The sequence below is a fragment of the Mchenga conophoros genome, linkage group LG17 (assembly GCF_057382185.1).
Source record: "Mchenga conophoros isolate Kocher_MC1m ecotype Shallow Benthic linkage group LG17, M_conophoros_male_GT1.1, whole genome shotgun sequence".
Lineage (NCBI taxonomy): Eukaryota > Metazoa > Chordata > Actinopteri > Cichliformes > Cichlidae > Mchenga > Mchenga conophoros.
In genome coordinates this window covers 18,300,717-18,323,142 of record NC_140542.1, presented here as the reverse complement: position 1 = coordinate 18,323,142, position 22,426 = coordinate 18,300,717, and the positions used below count along the sequence as shown (strand labels likewise).

Here is a 22,426-nt window from a genome sequence, read left to right as displayed (position 1 = left end):
TGAACAGGAGATATAGCAATCACTACTACTATTATCAACACCACGTGACCCAAAGCTACGCCTATCCTCGACAATAGTGGTTCATATTTACTGTGTATGACTCTTAACTCATTCACTGCAATTGACGGCTATAGACGTCAATGGCAGTGAATGAGTTAATACTGTAGCTCCTGTGAAAAAGAGAGCCTTACGTACGTGGCTTATATAACTCTCTAACATGCAGCTTAGAGCAGATAACCCGTAAGCTCGAGAAGAAATGTTGTTTCACCACTGAAAACAGGAAGTTTTTAAAGAAGACTAGAAAGAGAGAGCATATTTCTCCTATACTCGCTTCTCTTCATTGGCTCCATGTTAAATCCGGAATTTAAAATGCTCCTTTTTTTTTTAATTTTACCTCCTGTTTTTGTTTCTTTCGGCTCTTTATGATCGTCTGGGGTCGATTAGTCCTCCTTCCTTTGTTACCTTCACTTTTCCCTGACCAAAACAGAGAACATCACATTACAGCAGTCTGTAATTTGTTTCTGTGTTTGTTTCTAATGCACCAGTTAATAATAATCCTTCTTTATCTGATACTGGGCCTCGGATCACCTCCATTCTCTTTGATTGGGCAGGTTCTGGAAGCCTGCTGAGGAGCACCCAATGTTTATGAGCTGGATGTGCTGAAGCAGAGGAAACCTGTGAGGAGTCAACATCAGCCAAGCTGTGTGCTCAATGATTCATCTTAGACGTGCATTCTGGGTAAATTTTGAAGGCTCACATTGTTGAATTAATGGCTGCTCAGAACAGTACAGAGAATATTAAAGGTCTTCTTTAAGCTGCGCTTAAATTCTAGGACCATCTTCTTTCGGGGTCAGCTGGTTGTGGAAGGTCAGTGATTTTTCTGTGGAACGACTCACATATGACAGAAAATAAGGAGAAGCAGGAAATGTCCACTGAGCGTTAAACATGTTTATAAAACAATCCTGTGATTTGACTTCAGACTAACTTTCAGCCTCAGAGATGGAAGACGAGCGTGGCTCCATCTGCATGAGGTAAATGAGCTCTGCTGTCGTGATTTCAGCATCGTACTTGCAGCTTCTTGCTTCAGCTAAACACTGATTTATGCTTCAGCTTCGTCTCAGCAGTGCTGTGAAAAAGGCGGAGAGAAAACCTCATGGCTGCGTGCAGAGACACGAGGGATCGGGGGTAAAACGGTAGAGTTCGGCAGCAGATGGCTCATCTCCAAGCTTCCAGCATCCCGCCCGGCCTGCCAAATAGGAACAGGTGCTGGAGAAAGAAGGAAGTGAGCTGTGGGCCTGGTGGGCAGCGGGAGACCCCTGACCAGCTGGCGAGGAGAAAATGGAAAAAGCTGGCAGCAGAAAAAAGAGAAAACCTGTTTAATGCGGAAGGCGCCAGCATGCAGGCCCACAGAGGTTCTTTAAGCCTTTTAAATAAAACACACGGAGCTGACACTTCACACTGACCGAGAGCAGATTTTAAATCCTGCTTCTATTTACCAACATCTCATCGGCTCACTCTTTACGAATGAAAAAACAACTAATGATCCAGACTGACAGGATCTTCATAAAAATCATTTTTAAAAACATTTGGAGAAAGTCAGCTGCAGCAAGAAGACTGTTCAGAATAAGAATAAGAAGCAGTTTCAGTTTTCATGTGTCTGTATAATAACTGAGTGCAGGCTGGAAACAGTCAGTGCGACATTCAGCACCTGTATGTTTAAATAATAATGAGCTTGGGAGTCTCACAGTCCAGTTTAAGGTCAAAGTGCAGTGGACGTATGCCACTATGTAAAACAGGTCTGATGTTCCTGCTGTAGTCTGTTCTGTTTTAATGTGTCTCTACTAAACAACAAGATAAAACATGATTTATCTATAATTGTACGTTGAAATCAGGCTCATTTTCTCGCAGAGGTCAATACGATCAGATCGAACAGATTTTACAACCTGAGACGTCGCCCTCTGCTGGACATTAGAAAGAATGCAGGTTAAAGAAACTCATGTTTAGACTGCGTCCATCTTTTATATAAATTCACTGCATGTGAGGCATCGACTCAGCTAAAATTACTTTGGGCTGCGACTGTAATTAAAAACAAGAAACATATGACGTCATAGTCATGTGACAGAGAGCAGCAGGTGTTCGCAAGGGTAAAAGGAAATGTAAATATCACATCCAGTATTTTATTTTCAAGATCATTTCCCACGGCTGTGACGTTTCAGGCATTTTGTGCAAATTAAAGAAAAGAAAAAGAGCAGAACTGAACCTCTGAAACATTTATTATAAACACCATAAAAGTCTAAAACTACAGAAACATGAATGAATTCTGCTTCTCTCCGTTTCATGTCAGTAAAATGTGTGACTGCTGAGCGGGTCTGCACACTTGGCTGCTGTAACACGAGCTGCTGCCTCCTGCTGTGCGCGGTGGGTCACTGCGAGTCGGGCCGGGCCCTCCCCCCTCAGCGGGGTCTGGTTTTTGGGGATTCATTCAGTCAAGCGGCGAATCAAAGGCGTCGCCTCCTCCCAGAAAGCTGATGCGCTGCTGATCAGCAGAGATGCGGAACATCAGAGAGCTCGGGAGGGCTGAAATAAATAACCAACAAAAGTCCAGCAACAACGTGGATTTAACATCATTCACTCATTTGCTCATGTGTTCATTACACTCAGTTATTGTCATGCAGTCACACCACCGTAAAGTCATTTTTTAAATTTATGGTATATAGTTAATATATATAGTTATATATAGTTAATATCACTACATATCCTATATTTCTTCACTAGCTCATTTATTCCACAGATGTAATCACACATGCTTTCATTTCCTTTATGTTCGTTAATTTCACAGGTTATTCATATTTATTTTTCATTTGTTGTTTTTTCTGCTGATAAAGAGTTCCTGATAAATCCATCCTTTTGCTGACTTAAGTATTTCAGTGATTCATTCACACTTTCATGTGTTCACTGAGTTGTTCTGAGTAATCGGTATATTTAGTGTCTCATGTGCCCTTATGTTTACTTCTTTATGAGGAGAATATCAGAACTGAAATGCGTGGAGCTAAAATTGAGTGTTTTCTGAATGGACTCTGGTGCAGCTGTCAGGTTGACGCTTTGACTCCGTTTCTTTAATAATCTCATCGCAGCAGACCTGCCCTCACATTCCCGCCTCTAATTAATTTCATTTGATTAAATCGTTAAGATCTCACAGTCATTTTGTTCAGTGCTCACAGTTTTTCATGCGTCTACGCTCTAATCGCCAGTTCAGCACACAGATCTACGTGTCAATTAGGCTTTTGCAAATGGAGCTCTAATTAGGTTGAATTAATTGCCCTGCAATGTGGACAGCAATTAGTACAGTGACAAATTAAAGGGAAGCAGCATGTTTCTTAATGATCCCGATGCTGTCTCCATTAAATAAAATAATTTAAGTTATCAGAGCTTCTACTGTTTCCTCTCAGAGTTTTTTTTCAACTGGACTTGTGTATGGAGCTCAACATCCAACCAAATTATCGCTTGGCTTCCAGACCTTGAAAAGAACAAAATCATTGGCCGCCCTGAATATCATCGTCTATACCCAGAGAATGCCATACCCTGTATTTACAGACTTCCTAAGATCCACAAAGAAGGGGTCCCACTCAGACCCACTGTTAGCAGCATAAACTCAGCCAATTTTTCAACATTTCTAAACACCTTGCTGGCATCCTAACAGCCCTGGTGGGGAAGACCCCACATCACATCAAAAAATGGAAAAAAATGGAAGAATGGAAACCTAAACATTGAAGTTTACCAGAAGCCCACAAAAGGACCAGTACATCCTCTTTGACTCCCAACAGAACTCTACAACACCGGGCAGAAAAATGTTCCCTCTAAGCCTGAAGGGAAAAAGAGGGAACACACACATGTAAAGGAAGCACTTAAAACATGTGGTTATCCTAATTGGGCTTTTGTCAAATCAGCAAAGATGCACAGAAAAAAAGTCAGACACCATCTAGGGAGGATCAGAAAGACAAATGCAACAACACTGTTATCTCCTATGTAGGCGGTGTTTCAGAAAAATTCAGGAGAGTTTTCTCCAAGCATGACATCCCAGTGTACTTCAGACCCAGCAACACACTCAGACAAAAACTGATTCGTCCCAAAGACAAAACTCCTAAACACAAACTTAGCAATGTCGTTAATGCTGTACAGTGCAGCGAGGAATGCCCAGACCTCTACATTGGAGAGACCAAACAGCCACTTCACAAGCGCATGGCACAACACAGAAGAGCCACCTCCACAGGACAAGACTCAGCAGTCCATCTGCATCTTAAGGATGAAGGTCACTCTTTCGAGGATGCCTATGTTCACATTTTGGACAGAGAAGACAGATGGTTTGAAAGAGGAGTGAAAGAAGCCATCTATGTCCACTGTGAGCGACCATCTTTGAACAGAGGCGGTGGCTTATGACCCCTTCCCAGTCGTCTCAACGCCCACTCACATCCTGGGCCGTTTGACCTCAGTAAATCAAATGATAGGGTGGGGCTAGGTTTCACAGTGGGTTCACCCAAAGCCTTGGCTGATTGTGACCCACACCCGTTTTCACACCTTGGCTCATGTGATTAGGTAGAGGATCAATAGGAGGTTCACGACCTCCTTGGGGGACACTCCCATAGGGCTTAAATCTGGGACTCTCCACCATTTGACCTTAGAACTGAAGAAGCTTCTCGGATGAGAGGTGAAACGTCTTCAAGCAACTTAAAGAAGTCCAGACGCTTTTCTTTCCAAGCTCCTTAGACTATGATAACCTGGATGACTGAGAACCTTCACAGACATATCAAAAAGGAAAATAGATTTAATTTTCTCAGATCCGTATATGGATGTGGATATTTACTTTTGCTGGTTTTCAATGAGAGGAAAACTTAACATTTACATTTTTCAACAAGTTGCAGAACTTTCAGAGAGAAACAACAAAACCTTTTTGCTACAGCTGCGACTAACAGCATGAAATCATTTCTGCAACAAATAAAACTAGAGCAACTTCTGGCCGGACAGGGACAAATAATCGGCCCTGGCTTTTTCGGTCAATGCAGCTCATCATGATCAAAAATAAATCTCTCCCTTCCTAATTATGTCCATCCATCTGTCTTCTTACCACGTTAATTTCAGCGTGGTAGCTGGTTGTTACTGGTACTGTCCACTGTGCAGGAGATTCGATAGCTAACATGTCGGTTAATTTGCCAATTTTGCTGAATTTACTTTTAGTTTCTTTTTCTGTCTTACATTTTCAGCTCTGCCTTTAAGTCATTTCTTCTGCACTAAACTACTGCTCTCAGTGCATGTAGGGCCAGTGCAGCCCCTCAACTGACCCATCCGCCCAAAAGTGGGTTGGTTCACCGGGACCATGCTAGATTACCAGTCCGGCCCTGCTTCTGCAAACAAACACTGCAACCCGGACCAATAAACTAGGTCATCCTTAGTTTAAGCAGTTTTTGCCGCAGGACTTGCTGTATACAGTTAAAGGTGTTGTTATAATATTATTGTTTTTAGTTGCAATTGTTGCTGCAGGTAAGTTGTTGTGTTGAGCTGCAGGTGTTTAATCACAGCAGTTGGATTGGCTGCTGTGTTGTTGCTGCTGAGTTTCACAAGTTTTTTTGTTTGTTTGTTTGTTTCAGGTCTTGCTGCAGTTGTGCTCAGTTGCAGAATTTGCTGTGTTTAATTGCACAACACTGCTGGACCGTGTCATCTAAACCGTCTGCTGCTTCGTCTTCGGTTCTTCGTCTCTGGTTGCTCCTCCCCACTGTTGCCGCTGTGGATCAGAGCTCATAACCGACTGTGGGCTGATGTTGCACCTGGGGAAATATCTGTGTGATGAATGAATCTGCCCGTCGGCCTCTTCAGAACGGCTGATTAGAAACTGTCTTTCGGCCTTAATATTAAGTGGCTCAGCAAACACTGGAGGGACTTTAGAACAATCAGACTAAGATGATTGAATTATGCTGATTAATAATTCATTCCTATTAAACCCTCAAATTTAGAACAAGCTGCTGCCAAAGAGCTGCACAGTGTGGCTCGGAGGTTCCAGGGTAATGTGTTAGTTTGATTCTGCTCCGACCAAGCAACAAAAGTATAAAGCAGCAGCTACACAAAGCTTAATAAACCCTCCGAGACATCAGATTACTTACTGTTTGAAAAGTAGTTTGAAATGAACTCATCACTTAAACCTGCACTCCCTCTCATTACCAGCAGGGGGCTATTCCTCGGAAGTCTGATTGATAAGAAATCTATGAAGAAATGAACCTGCTGGTCCTCGAACTCTGGAAACTCTTCCCTGATGAGTTTATGGTGTTGAACATGAGTGAAAAACACCATAGTGATGCTTATGTCACCATCGACCTGTCAGTCAAAGAGGTCACACCCCAAATACTGCAAATTTATTAAAATATTCTCCTCTATACAGTTGTTATATTTGTCTCTGACTCCTGAAATGAACCCCAGATAACTGTTAGTTATCTTCTTCTCCAGTATACAGTGGGGCAAAAAAGTATTTAGTCAGCCACCGATTGTGCAAGTTCCCCCACTTAAAATGATGACAGAGGTCAGTAATTTGCACCAGAGGTACACTTCAACTGTGAGAGACAGAATGTGAAAAAAAAAATCCATGAATCCACATGGTAGGATTTGTAAAGAATTTATTCGTAAATCAGGGTGGAAAATAAGTATTTGGTCACCTCAAACAAGGAAAATCTCTGGCTCTCACAGACCTGTAACATCTTCTGTAAGAAGCTTTTCTGTCCCCCACTCGTTACCTGTATGAATGGCACCTGTTTGAACTCATCATCTGTATAAAAGACACCTGTCCACAGCCTCAAACAGTCAGACGCCAAACTCCGCCATGGCCAAGACCAAAGAGCTTTCGAAGGACACCAGGAAAAGTATTGTAGACCTGCACCAGACTGGGAAGAGTGAATCTACAATAGGCAAGCAGCTTGGTGTGAAAAAATCAACTGTGGGAGCAATCATCAGAAAATGGAAGACATACAAGACCACTGATAATCTCCCTCGATCTGGGGCTCCACGCAAGATCTCATCCCGTGGGGTCAAAATGATCATGAGAACGGTGAGCAAAGATCCCAGAACCACACGGGGGGACCTGGTGAATGACCTGCAGAGAGCTGGGACCAAAGTAACAAAGGTCACCATCAGTAACACACTACAACGGCAGGGAATCAAATCCCGCAGTGCCAGACGTGTTCCGCTGCTGAAGCCAGTGCATGTCCAGGCCCGTCTGAAGTTTGCCAGAGAGCACATGGATGATACAGCAGAGGATTGGGAGAATGTCATGTGGTCAGATGAAACCAAAGTAGAACTTTTTGGTATAAACTCAACTCGTCGTGTTTGGAGGAAGAAGAATACTGAGTTGCATCCCAAGAACACCATACCTACTGTGAAGCATGGGGGTGGAAACATCATGCTATGGGGCTGTTTTTGTGCCAAGGGGACAGGACGACTGATCCGTGTTAAGTACAGAATGAATGGGGCCATGTATCGTGAGATTTTGAGCCAAAACCTCCTTCCATTAGTGAGAACTTTGAAGATGAAACGAGGCTGGGTCTTCCAACATGACAATGATCCAAAACACACCGCCCGGGCAACAAAGGAGTGGCTCCGTAAGAAGCATTTGAAAGTCCTGGAGTGGCCTAGCCAGTCTCCAGACCTCAACCCCATAGAAAATCTGTGGCGGGAGTTGAAAGTCCGTGTTGCTCGGCGACAGCCCCAAAACATCACTGCTCTCGAGAAGATCTGCATGGAGGAATGGGCCAAAATACCAGCTACTGTGTGTGCAAACCTGGTAAAGACCTATAGTAAACGTTTGACCTCTGTTATTGCCAACAAAGGTTATGTTACAAAGTATTGAGTTGTATTTTTGTTATTGACCAAATACTTATTTTCCACCCTGATTTACGAATAAATTCTTTACAAATCCTACCATGTGGATTCATGGATATTTTTTTTTTTTTTTTCACATTCTGTCTCTCACAGTTGAAGTGTACCTCTGGTGCAAATTACTGACCTCTGTCATCATTTTAGGTGGGGGAACTTGCACAATCGGTGGCTGACTAAATACTTTTTTGCCCCACTGTAGCTGCACTCTCTTCTGGTTCCTCGCTTTAACTTTGTCCGATCTTTTGTCTGTAACCAAAGTTAACGCCGTTGTTATGAAGGGGAAAATTATCCACAGAGGCCAAAATACCCACCATTAATTTGCATCTTATTACAACATTTCTTGAACTTTGGTTCAAATCTACATTTAGACAAAAACATTTTAACATGTGGTGTATATTAAAAAACCAATGATTAGTCTAACAGTACCATTAGAAACACTCTTTCTGGTGTTGTTCCTGATGTTAAACATGAGCCTGTGGAGCCCCTCTGAGCCGCTAACGAGCTGCCTCTTCTTTGATGCTCATTTACATTTCTCTCTGAGAATGTTTTTGTTTTTTTAAAAAAGCTCCAAAACAATAAAAGCAGAAACAGGAGACATCAGTTTCTGAAAACACTGCACAGAAACACACTGACTCATCATCATGTCACCACATTATCCCTGCATGACAACTTCCAGTTCAACAAAACCCCGTCTTCTCGTTGCAGCTGAGTTATTCCTGTTTAAATGTGTTGAATGGTGTTTGAGCGTCTCGGCTGGTAATGAAACACCTCGTGGGGAGCTCGTGTTTGTTTATCTCTGCTGAAGTAAAAGGAAGGCTTTGAGTGAAAGAAGTGGGTCACAGCCTGAGCACAGCGGCGTGAAATTCAGAGACGTTTGGAGCGACTTCACCTCTGCACCGAGAGCCGAGCGGCAGGACGTACTCAGACTGCTTTCCTTTCACAATAAACCTCCTGTTAACTTACCACAGCATGCTGATGCAGAGAACACTCATGCTGCACTTCAGAGAGAGCTGCTGCTTTTCAGATGCAGTCAAGTCAATTTATTTATGAGCACGTATGAAACAGCAATCATGGCCACACTAACTGGGTAACCTATGTGGTGCCTGTGTTGGCGCAGTGCTGATGGTGCCATTTTAAATGAGGTGGTAAGTGGATGCTTCGCATCACTCAATATTATTTGCTTTGCTCCACATGGTCCCTATAAATGCTTTCTAAGCTTAATAGCAACTTACTATTACTGCCATTGTTCACTATTCACATGGATCTTTTAAACACCAAGCTGTGGAAGTGAGCTTGAGGTTTTGCAACAGGAACTTTCAAACCAGTGGTTGACATCGCCACAGCTTTGTTTTATGCGATGTTGGGTCTCAGAGGCCTGTCCGAGGTGTACAACCAAGTGTGATAACCTGTTAAATTGAAATTTTAGCCCACCTCTCAGTATTCTTATTAATATATAATTTTTCATATTCGTACACCTGCCACAATGAACCAGTTTTTCAACAGTGCTCGTGGCATTTATCTCTGTCCTCTGAGAGAAGGCACTGTGGCGCCAATAAACACAGAAACAGATCTGATTTTGATGACAGTCACTGGGCTGATGTTGACCTCTCACTGCTCTGTTTTCAGCCACTAATCATCTTTGTTTTCATCTTTCTTTCTGTTCCATTGCTTATTCTCATGTTGCTTATGTTTTCTTCAGGTTTTACGGTCTTCCTGTTTTTTGGCCCTCGCCTCATTTGGTCATGGTTCGGCCATCAGAAACACGAAGTGGACCCAAGAGCAGATTCAGAACAGAGACTTGATTGTGTGAACTGAGTGCTTTATTTACAAAGTGACCCTGTGAAAGGCAACGTGAAAGCATGAACTAAAGCTCTGAGCAGGACTATGAATACTTAACATGAGCTATGAACTAGACTTTGAACCAGGCTTTGGGTAGTTAACATGAACTATGATATTCTAGACCGAGATTAACTAAATACAATATACATGGACAGGGAGGCTCCAGCCTAGGCCGACTGGATACAGGTGCTCGAGCATGTCAAACAAACTGTGGTTCAAGAGCTTGTGGTCTATGGCACTGAAACCAAGGGAGAAGAGAAACAGGGTGGTTCTGAGGATTGAATGAATACACATCCAGTAAAAAGTCTTAACGTCTTACTTTGTATGCAGGTGAAGTGATGCAGGATGGGGAGGACGTGAGGTAGAGGCCTGGGTGAGTCCAATCGAGAATTTTCCCAGGTTTTCAAAACAGAGGAGCAGGGAGGCAGGCAGGCAGGTGAGGCAGGAGAGCAGGCAAAGAAATGTTACTGGCTGTGAGTGAGCAGAGGAGACCAGCAACCAGGCGTGAGAGGTTATTGCAGGGTTGGGTGTGGATTTTTCGTGATCCGACTGAGACGACAAGAGGAAAAGGGTAAGTACAAGCACTATGGAAAAACACAAGGTTAGCAGACAATCTGGCAAAGGCTGGTCTTAAACACAACCGGTCTGATTAGCTCCAGGTGTGACTCCTGGGAGGGGCGATGAAGGCTCCACTCAGAGGAGGAGAGCAGGCACTGTGGAAAAATTACTGTGACTCACCCAGACCATGACACATTATGCATGACACATCCTTCAGAGGCCGCATTTGAAGGTGGATTGCGTCACAGCCAGGTGATGAAGGCTGTCCCAATTCGAAGGCTCCTCCAAATGCAGCCCACAATTGCGTTCATTTCCCCGAATTTGAAGGATGGATCGGGTGTATCCTTCCCATGGCCCAACCTATCCCAGAATTCATAGCACGGCGAGCCAATTCCAGTTTCCAACAATGGCAACAGCTACTTAGTTTTAATATTACTCTTATTACTCCTTCTGGGTCACAAAACAAACTTTTAACATATTTTCAGGCCAGAATGCAGGTGTGTAAACTTCAAATATCTGCTCAGTTTATCAAGAGATCACATATTTGCTAAAGTGCTCTGACGTTTTCAGAGATGTCTGTTACCCACCAGCTTCAGAGGTAGCCGGGGGGTCAAGGCTCACTAGAGCTGACGAGAACACCGGACCCCCTTTATATATTTAGAAACCCCCCACAGTTTTTAGCTGCTCAGGTTAAACATGATCTATAAGTCACTTGGATAACTTAAAAATGTTATTGTTTGGCTTTTTTCAGATTGGGCATTCAGTTCCTCTCTTCCTGTCACAAAAGCCTTCAGATCACATGACTTCCTCTTGCCTGTGTTGACATGTGATCAGTGGCTGTAGTGAAGTGACTTAAAGCTCCTGCAGGGCTGAACGCGGTGTTTTCCTGCTCTGATTTCTGCTGCACTTGGCTGACATTTACAACGACCTCTCTAAGCCCAAAGAGTCGGTCCTTACAAATGTCACTGTGTCTCCGAGTCAGCAGAGAAGGACACGTTCTTGGCTTCCACGGCGTCTGCATGGAGCCATGCCGTTTGCCAACCATCCGTTTGGAAGAGCAAGTAAAAATGTCAGAGCAGCATCTCTGCTCACATTAGGCCAAGTGTGAGTGCCAACTGTGCCACTTTAAAGCTGCAAATAGGGAAACGATGATAAGGTTAATGGCTGTGAGTCTGTCAGCTGATGGGCTTTTCCTTTCAGTATTCTGCAGCGAAGAGCAGAAGATATCAGGACAAACATGAAAAACTCCAGATATTTATCTCTCACCGAGCGCTGCTCATCAATGAAGATTCCTGATTTTAAATCTTAAACTAATTTTAACAGATGCTAAACTGATAAATTAAACAAATCAGAGTTCCACCTAACCACTCACAAGCATTTCAATGCGCAATGACTTTAATACATCTTCCAGCTGTGACTCCTAATTTTCTAATATGTTGTATTTTTATATTAGAAATGTTATGAGATTCAATTTACCCTACACTGTAAAAAAAATCCGTAAAAATGCAGTACAATCTACTGTATAAACGTGAAGGAATTTTCCGTATTAGTCATTTACAGGTATTTTTCTGTATTTCTCAACTACTGCAATGCATTGTGGGGAAAAGAACCTGAAAAGGAGGGAAAAGTAAGCGCAAGAGCAGCCATTAGGCTTCTTTCAGGCTTCATCTGGATTTTGGATTCTGAAGTTGGAGAAACTGCCTTCAAATTTCTGTGGTAAGTATTAAAACTCACGTTTCGTTTTATTAAAATAATGTTTTTCAAAAGACTCCGTGTTTTTATTTAGAAAGAATTGTTAATTTATTTGTTAACTGGTTTCGGCTGTCTCCAGACAAGTCAGGAATATTTTGCTGACTCATTTTTTAAAATAATTGTTATTTAGGTTTAACATGACTTAAGCTTTATTTTAATTAATGTTAAAATAATTTTTACTGTGATACAACCAGTTTTGCCCTTCAGTGGCTGAACCAGTTTTCATAAATATTATAGTTAGCTGTCTGTGTCTCTCTGGGTATTACACAGCTGTGACTGCTAACTAGCTAATTAGCGAAAGTCAGCGATGTGGATAACTGGGAAAGTGAGAACTTCATGGTTCTAGAAATTATTCTAGGACTCTAATGAGTACTGTATCAATACCTGTGTTTTACAGTTGGCTCTACTGTACACTTTAAAGGGTTTCAGGCAAAGTTACACTAACCCTAGTTTAAGCCTCAGACCTTACTGGCTGACGCTAGCAAATGCTACTGTTAGCCTCTGATTTGGGCTGCTAAAGTAAAGACTTTTAGCTAGCTGACCAGCATAGATTATTTCGGTGGTTAACAGACTGTAGTGGTAAAATTATTGAAAGTATAGTTTCACCTCAGCACATTTACAATTACAGTATGTCTATTTTGTAGCACATAGAAATGTTTAGTTAATATTTACAGACAGACACATTTTCCCTGTAACTGTGTTTTTTCTCCAACATTTGTTGAAAATGTAATTTATGAAATGCTGAGCAGCATTTCTTGTATGTGGAATATTTTTGTCACCCTACTGTGCTAATGTGATTAAATACTAAAAATTATTACTAAAAAAATTCAATAATAAATCAATAATAACTATTTCTTGATTGAACTATAATGTAAGCGCAGTGCTGGTGTGCAGGGGCTCTATATGCCTTGTCTATATCAAGCTTTTAGCCAAATATAAGCAGAGATATTTGTATCTTTCTTAAAAACTCCAGATCCTTACAGATTATTTGAGAAATGGATCAACAGCTATCACTACTTGAAGCACTTTAAGTCCTGCAGTGGAAAAATATCCCTTATTTCACCTTTGATCACACACTTTGGTTTTCCAGTGCAGAGCAATGGCCAAGAAAAGGAAAGACTTCCCCGAGTGAAAAAAAAGATGAAGATACAAGCTGGTGATGATCCAGAGCAGCTGGTCTCAGGAAATGAAGAAAAACCCTGATCACCTTCTCTACAAACACAAGGTGAGTTTAATGTTGTGGTTGATTTAGTTTTTCAAGGTATGTATGTTACTTTAATTATAAACTGCTTTTGTTGCAACAGAATGGTGTTATGTGTATGCAACTCTACGTGAATTATAATCCTTTGTAGGGCTGCGTGATATGACCAAAATCTCATATCCCAATATAAGACGTATCTCTCCTGATAACGATATATATCACAAAATAGTGCATTTTCTGTAAATTCTGTGATTCTCGGGCAACTCGACTTATGTGAAATGTTTTCAGTTGGGCGTCGTGTACCTGGAGTCGAGTGTTTTGACCGATGCATGAAACTATACATTTTTAGACATGAGTTTAAATGGCCGCCATTTTCTTTCTGAGTATTTATTAGACGGCGTGCTGCAAGGAAAAGCCTGTTCTAACGTTTGAGTCTAAGGATTATTTTGAGCACCTGACGACTCTTTTTTGCTTTTCATTCGTAAACTCTCTCGAAACTCTTTCATGTGATTCTTGTGTAGGTGGTTAAAGAGGTTTGTCGTGTTCGAGTGGTGGTGGGGACCAGTTTGTGGCATAATTTGCATAGTACAGTTTTCTGGGGCGTGTCAGACTTTTCATAACCAAACCATGTCCATGCTACAGAGGTAGCCCCTCATTTAACAATAAGGTCCTCGATTTCTTTTGACTGGTCCTTCTGGTTCTGCCTCATCCTTGCTGGCCATGCTGGTATTCTCTGTGCCTTCATCTGCGTGGTGACTGTAAGCGCCATTTATAGTTACTTGATGTTTTTATTTGAGGTCATTTGTTTGATGCATATTCTGAAATTTTATGTTTGAGAATAATGTATATCATTTCAGTTTAGTTTGAAAAGTCTCAACAGAAACTTAAGCTTTATTGTGAAAGGTTTACGTGGAAAATAAACAAGCGGACGGCGGAGCCACACGATGGTTTTATCCTCATTGTTGGTAACGAAAGTACGCGTAAAAACAGTCACTTGTCCGTCCATAGTGTGGTTATTTTAAGTATAAGAGAAGGAGAGAACTTTAAGAAATAATATAGCAGCTACAGTGACCATCAAAACCATGAAAAAAATATTGCCGTAAACAGTTTATTTTGCAACACCACAAAACAAAGAATAGTGTATAATATGAAACGATAGACATTTTTATATCGTAATCTGATATATATCGTCATATCGCACAGCCCTAATCCTTTTTTTGTTTATGTTGTTTATGCTCTAGGTAAAAAAAAATTATAAAAATACAAACTTTTTAAAAATGTCTTGTTGTTTCTCTTTTTTTCCTCAGAATAAATTGCGACTAGTCTCAATGGCTGACACGGAGGAGCAACACAGCGACACGTTAACTCCGACTGCTGCAGTTCCTGTATGAACTGAGCAACTCTTAAAATCCAAGGAAAAGCTGAGTGTATTTTACTTAAAGCTCAGATGGACCTTGATGTACTAACATGCAGGCTGCATTCAGGACTTTGTCACACTGTTATATGAAGAGCGGTAACAAGACTTTGTAGTAATTTGTCTTACTATTGTCTTATTTGTTGTGATTTAGGGTCTGTGTGCACAAGCAGAGGTTTTTGTTTGTAACTGTAACCTCGTTTTCAGAGCCTTGTCTAACATTTAATGGTCATGAAATATGTCAGACTTTTTCCTCTACTTAACCAGCTTAGAGAATTTGAACACCGTGGAGAAAAAGGTGTGCATTAAGGATTTTGAACTATGATGTTTAAGTGTTGTCACTGCTGAGGATTCGTGGACACAGATCCTTATTCACTATGCTGCTGTTTACAGTTTAACTTTTCATCAGAACAAGCACTTCTAGTTATACTTTGCTCCTCACTGACAAAACAAGTCCCGTAAATACACTTTTATCTTTAAGTTTGGGACAGTAATCTGTCTTAATTTATTATGTGTTGTAGTTATCATATGGGGAAAAGTCCTGTGGTTATCCATCAGTCCTGTTCGAATAAACCCAAAGTTCAGGAACATCTTCTTTAGATCTGTTCAGTTGTATTCATGTGGCACCACTTAAACAGTCAACAAATTTTGACTCAAGTATGTTATATTGTAAGGTAAAGAGCCCAAAGAGTTAATCTCAGACAAATGTTCACACAAATGTGAATTACATTCACTTCATTAATGAAGTGAATGTAATTCAGTAATCAAAGGTGTTTGGCTATAACTGACTACATGTGTATACTGTATCATAAGTGGACAGAGATGGATGTAAACCACACCTTAACCATTTGGCTGAGGCAAAACTACCACAAGGCAGTGATTCTAACTAAAAGGTACTCTGGATATTATTAAATGTGAACATGTCGTTAAATATGACATTTTTTGTTTGTCAGGTGTCCTGTTTGAAGAAAACACTTGGTAGCCACTTGAATGAATGTAAATAAACACATTTACATGAGGGCAACCTGATTTCAAGGAAATAAAAATGCTCAAATTTGAAAGCTTGTGAGTTATTTTGTTCATGTATCAGCTGTTTAGTAGTTTTATGACAAGATGGATGCTGTCATTATATTTAAGTATAGTGTTTGAGTTAAGGAGAATAAAAGAATATTTAACATTAATTGTACCAATGTTGTTGTGTACGAAGCACAAATTAATTTAAGTTTTAATTTATGAATATACTGTAAATCTACAGAATTTTCCGTTTTATCATTTACAGAAAGGTCCGTCAAACCTCCGTAAAAAAACAGAAAATGTACTGGCAGAAAATTACCAGGACATTTTCTGTTTTTCTACGGAATATTTTTTTACAGTGTAGAACTTAAAACCACAATGATGCTGTGCATGTCTGCAACATGTAGGAAGGTTTTCTTAAGTTTGACCTTTTGTTGGTGATGTGAGCAACATGCCCGGGCTCGATAATCATGATATCAGGCATGATGGTCTTTTGGTTTTTTGGTTGTCGTAAACACATGAAGCTTCACTGGCGCCAACCCAAAAAACCTGGATCTGAATACCTGTGTCCTCAGACAGCTCATACCTGCCAGCACTCCAGCTGAACTCAGACACTGACAGACTCAGTTGAATGTTTTGATTTCACTGTCATTCTTTCATCCAGTTTCATATTCATTTGAGTTTTCTTCAGTTTTTTTATTTGGTTCCTGCTTAGTTTTCAATTCTTTTAGCAAAGAGTTTCCGTTTCTGTCTCAGTCTTGAGTTTCATATTTACATTTCTCTTTCAGTGTTTAGTGTGGTTATTTTGTTGTTTCCTGTTTTATTTTGAAAGTGTCTCCAGTATCTTGTTTTCAGTTTTATGCCTCATTCGTGACTTTATTACGTTCATCTGTTTCTCGTCCCCTTCCTCAGTGTGTGTGTGTTTTGAGTGTATTTTTGTGTGATTTTCTATTCAAACTAACTGATTCTAGTTGTGACATTCAGAAGTTTATTTTATAAAACCCTTTTAGCCTGACTAATATGTGTTCCTTTATATTTCTATAAAACCCCCAAATGCCAGGGCAGCTCAACTATAAGCATTAACAAACATAAATGGGACAAATGTTAATATAACATAGCAGATGTGATAAACTTTACAGCTGTACTATCCTGTCATCTCAGTTTTAGTCTGATTTTGGTCCTCTCATGTTTTACTCTTAGTTTTATGAAGTAAAGAGGTCCCCTTTCACCACGTTCAGAACATGATCTCTCCTAACAAAGCTGACAGAAGCTATCAGTACCCATGAGTTTGCCTCTGAGCTGTCATTGTCGCATGACTGTGTTAGAGAGCAGAGAGCAGATTTTGTGGACTAAAAAATCCTCCTGCTTCTGGTTTTTGCTGCAATAATGCTCTTAGGCTAAGTCTGATTATTATCACACACTGATGTTCAAATCTAGACCAAATAAAAGTTTTGATATTGTGTTTCTGGCTTGTTGCAGGTTGTTTGATTCCAAGTGTTCCCCATTAAACACTTCCTGTCAGCCATGAGCCTGGCTGGGTTCAGGACCGGCCAGGCTTCACTGGGTTTGCAGTGCTGACAGATGGCCGGTCCCAGCCTGGCCTGAGGTGGACTGTAAGATAAACACAACATGCAGCTGAGTTCAGATCTGTTTGAGCTTCTGCATGTTTAAAGACTGAAAGGCTATCAGAGAAGCTATCCACCTATGACTATGAGTTTTAACATAAAGTTTTAAGTAATGTTTTTATTTTTAGTCACAATCTTCATTTTACTGGTTTAAAAGACTAAAAATAATTATTTTTATAAAGATTCACTGTCTGCAAATATTGTGCCAGTTAGTTTGCTGTAAACTAAAACTGAAGCACCAACATATAGTACCTTTTATGTCCAGCAGAGGCTCTAGATCACAGGTGTCGAAGTCCAGGCTTCCAGGGCCGGTGTCCTGCAGGTAGATGTGTCCTTGATCCAACACAGGTGATTAAAATGTCTAAATTACCTCCTCAACATGTCTTGAAGTTCTCCAGAGGCCTGGTAATGAACTAATCATTTGATTCAGGTTTGTTGACCCAGGCTGTTATCTAAAACCTGCAGGACACCAGCCCTCGAGGCCTGGAGTTCGACACCTGTGCTCTAGATGGTGATGGAGGCACATCTGTAGCTGCTAGCTGTCTGCTAGGCTTCACCTCAGCTAATCGGAGTCCCTGAACCCGAGTTGGTTCCCAGTCCTCATTAAAAAAAAATTGTGTGGCTTTTTGAGACTTTTCTGGGGAATATGAAAGTTTACAAACTGAATTTGTAAACTCTTAAGTCACTGCTAATCCTCATTTATTGTCCAGCAGGGAGGGACTCCTCTGAAGTCAGACTTAACAGAAGTCTGAGTTTATGGTCTCAGGTGCCGGTTTCAGGTCTGCCTGAATAAAACAAGTTACTTTTTTAAATTTAGGTCCCATCACAGTTGGAGAGGAGCAGGAAACTGACGCCACACTCGTCACGCCCAGTTTCAAAACTCCAAGGTGGCGCTCAGCTCCAGGCTTCATGATTGGTGACGTCACACGGCTATGTCCATCTTTTATATACAGTGTATGGTTCAAATCTCTTGTTATGTTTTGCGTTTTTATATATCTCTGTGCTCATGTGCTGGTGTTTCTCAGAGGTTGTTCTTAGTGGTTTGTTTCAGTCTTGGTCTGACTGTAGTTTTTTTGTTTGTTTTTAATGCCACTTTGCATAAACAATTGAAAAACAAGTGCAATTACAGCTTTGCAGTTCTGGATTTCTTTGTGGTATTTTTCTTTGCAATGATTGAATTTTTTTCTGTCTGTTTCCTCCCATTTGGGTCTGTTATTTGTACTTTGTGGTAAATGTATTTGTAGTTTTCATTTCTTTTGCAGCCATGCCTCTCTTAGTTGTCTTTGTGGATCCATCTTACCTCTTTTGTGACAATGTATTTCTTCTGTTGTCTCTTTGTGTCGCGTCTGTTTGTTGGTGTAATAACTTTTTAGGACTTTTTATGTTTTTTTGTGGGGTTTTTTTTTATCCTTTATGCTCTTTATGCAGAGCTTTGTGTTGTTGAGTCTTTATGTTCATTTGACTGACACCCGAAGAACAATTGTTGTTCAAACTAAAGCTCTAGCCTTATGAAGTGAACATTAAACTGACAATGTGAAACATACTGGTGTGGGGGGAATGCTGCTGGGGCTGAGCTGGACCTCGACATTTTTCCCATGCTGGCTGTGGTCCTGCAGACTGATAATAAAATCTCAGCACCAGCAGCCGGCATGTATCTCAGGTCTGAGTCCATTCAGAGTGAGTGGAGCTTAAAAAACTTGCAGTAGCCTGGAATAGTAAAGCAAGCACAGAGAAGACTTCAAGAGTCTTGCCGCTGAGCCGTGAAATGAAAAGTAGCAGCTGATGTAGCAGACCTGGCCGGGGTGGGGGAGGGTATCAGCAGGCAGCCGAGTGTCGAGGGACGGACGAAGGGAGTGAGCTGCCTGTGAACTACAACCAGGAGTGCAGAAAGCTGCAATTCAGCCGGGGGCACAGCAGGTGGTGCTCTGAAACAGTCGAAGATAAACAGGAGCGAATGGAGCTAAAATTATTCTTTCCACCAGACAAAAAAAAAAATTCCAATATTTATTTAATTTCACTTTCAATGTTTAAAAATCTAGCATTGATAATGTGTCTGACGTAAACTGTAGTACGACATTCAAGGTTTAGTTTCTCTCACAGTGAAGCTAATTTTCCCCATAGATACTCATGCTCATGCTGATTGGACAGTTAGACTGGCAAAAACTCCAACAGATGTCAGGAGTGTAGTTAAAGCCCAGCAGAAACTTTCATGTGTGTAGAAGAAGCAGCTGGTTTTGCTGGCTGAAGTTGATGTAGGTAAAAGTCACAAAAAAGCAATATCATTTTGTCAGGGCAAGCAAGGTGTTCTGTACTTGCCCAGTGAAGTCTAAATATTTGCACAATTTAATACCTAAAAAAGTGTCATCTAAATGGTAAATGGTCTGTATTTATATAGCGCCTTACTAGTCCCTAAGGACCCCAAAGCGCTTTACATATCCAGTCATCCACCCATTCACACACTGGTGATGGCAAGCTACATTGTAGCCACAGCCACCCTGGGGCGCACTGACAGAGGCGAGGCTGCCGGACACTGGCGCCACCGGGCCCTCTGACCACCACCAGTAGGCAACGGGTGAAGTGTCTTGCCCAAGGACACAACGACCGAGACTGTCCAAGCCGGGGCTCGAACCGGCAACCTTCCGATTACAAGGCGAACTCCCAACTCTTGAGCCACGATCGCCCGTATTAACATCTACTATAATGTCTTGGCTATTGTCTGGGGAAGGAAGCTGAACTCGGTTTGACGTGGAACAACTGGAATCTAAAGTTTCTGCTGAGTTTGTGTTCTGTTAAAAAAACAAACAGTCTAGAGCTTGTCACCCTGAAAGATCAGCAGCATTTTCTGGTTATTGTGGATAAACCTGTGGACTTTGATGGGAAACTGACAGGGCATTAGCGAGCTATACAAGCAGCTGCTAGCTTTTACATTTCAAATCTACTTATGCTTTAAAAAAATATCCTGAACCGTCAGGTAAACTGGAACAGGCCCACAACAAATCCAACATCTACATCATTATGACGTCTTGCTTTTAGCAGCACAAAAACTTTGCGTTAAAGCACAGAGCAAACTTCAGACTGCTTCCTTTTCTTAACTGCCACCACATTCTCCTTTAAAGGCTTGCAGACAGAAACACGTGAACCCACACCAAGTCTAATCTACCTCATCCAGGAGAAAAAATACTGCCCAAACTCTTTTTGCCTCTTAATAACGTCAGAAAGTGATGATGACTGTAAGGGCCCATGACTGACAGGGGCCCTACAAAACATAAACTAGCCTTTTTTAAATGAAAATTTTTAACCTATCGCCATAAAATAATGTTTGCTTGTTTTATAAACACGTGTGTTTCCCAGCATTAGTTTTCTTTTGTTTTTGGCAGCAAAAAATAAAAAACAACTCAGCCCCTTACCCCGCCTCCTCCCTCCTCATTTGGTTTGGTCCAGGTGCGCTCTTAGGTGATGCTGAGTGGTAAAACGGTAGGATGGCTCTATTAAAAGGTGAGGTGAGGTTTTAAAAAAGAGAAAAGAGTATTTACTGGTATCCTAGCATTAGCTAGCTTACTTCATTTCTAACAGAAAATAATGTGTTTGTGTTAATTAGCCAACATTCACTCTTTGCACATATGTGAACTCACCTGCTGACCTGCTGCCAGGCCACACAGATGACACCTCTGGGTCACACCCACTCACAACTCCCCACACCCACACTGCTGACACTGAACCAGCCCACTGATACCTGAGGTAGCAGGTGGGCTTAGTAAATGTGTCTGAGGGAGGCGCCTTGCGAATTATATTATTTTTTCTAAACACTATTTATTTTGTAAGAATATCATCATCATTATAACCAACAAAAACAGAGTATTTTTGGAGAAGTGTGTGATGCTCTGCATATATTTTGCATGCTGCCTGTGACTGTTACAGGTGGAGAGCTTTCAGTAAATCCGATTAAAACTTGTCTGAGCTCCACCTGGTCTCAGGACAGATATTTTTGTTGGCTTTACTTTGTTTGAAAACTCATACCAAAACTATTATTTAAGTTTTATTTGCCAATACTTAATATTATAAATAAAAACGTTTAAGCGGTAAAAAATGCACCATTTTATAGATCAGAATTTATACTTACCTTCTTCCAAAAATTAACATATGTTTTATTTGTATTTGTTGTAAAGTGCCAGTCAATGTGGAAAAAAATAACGTTATAATTGAAAATATTCAAATGTAAAAAATGACACACACACATATGCCACCAATCTTTCAATCTTTTGTAGTATTAAATTTGTGGGTCTAAAAGTGATTATTATTTATTTATTTTAACTTGTTTATTTTTAGAGGCAGCTAATAAAATCTAACAGAAAGTTTAACCTTTACAGTTACACACTTCAAGTGCATGCTAACGGCGATAGTGACGATAGCCGAAGAACAGGTTCCAGTTAGAGGACCAGACTCCCCCCCCCCCACCGCTGAGCTCGGCACAAGGGTGTGGTGCTTCTACTCTGTTTACTTCATGGACCATCAGACACTATATACACCTGCTTTTTAATTATTGTCAAAATACCTCTAGACTCTGTGGTTACGATGGGAAACATCTCCTGTCCTGTTTTAGTTCTTGCTGGTGTATTTCAGTGATGACTGCTGTATTTTGCTCTGGTTCAGTTTGTTAAACACTGGAGGAAGATTTATTTTCTTTCTTTCTTTGTTTCTCCTTTCCCCTCTGTAAACATCAGCATGTGTCACTGTGAACAACTCATTTACGTCTTTGTGTTCATGGAAACGAATCATCACGAGTCAGCATGATTTTGTTCTTCAGTAGGAAGTATGATTTTGTGACAAGTATGCACACTCTCCCACCAAAAAGAAATAAAATGAAATGAAATAAAATGAGGTCAGCTGCAACACCTGCACATACTGATGAGCAGGCCTCTCCATCAGTAAGTGACAGGACTCCGAGTGCTGCAGGGAGCGTGACATCACTTTCACACACGGAATCTTTGTGATGGACTGACTTCAGTGATCTGACGTGCCCACCATAAGTGCTCTAAAACTAATCCAGCTCTGGATGGAAATGCTGCCATACCCTCATCAAAGCTATAAAAAAATCAGAGTCACTTTCTT

At 41.0% G+C, this 22,426-nt stretch overlaps 1 long non-coding RNA gene and 1 pseudogene across 1 annotated transcript; both read left to right on the top strand.

Annotated features, from left to right (window-relative positions):
• Positions 1–2,669: 2,669 nt before the first annotated feature.
• On the top strand, positions 2,670–4,593 carry LOC146555333 (uncharacterized; annotated as a pseudogene).
• A 7,320-nt stretch (positions 4,594–11,913) lies between these two features.
• LOC146555332 (uncharacterized) lies at positions 11,914–15,738 on the top strand. The gene is made up of 3 exons (XR_014889171.1): positions 11,914–12,027; positions 13,154–13,288; positions 14,572–15,738. It is a non-coding gene; the product is annotated as an uncharacterized LOC146555332 (long non-coding RNA).
• The last annotated feature ends 6,688 nt before the right edge of the window (positions 15,739–22,426 follow it).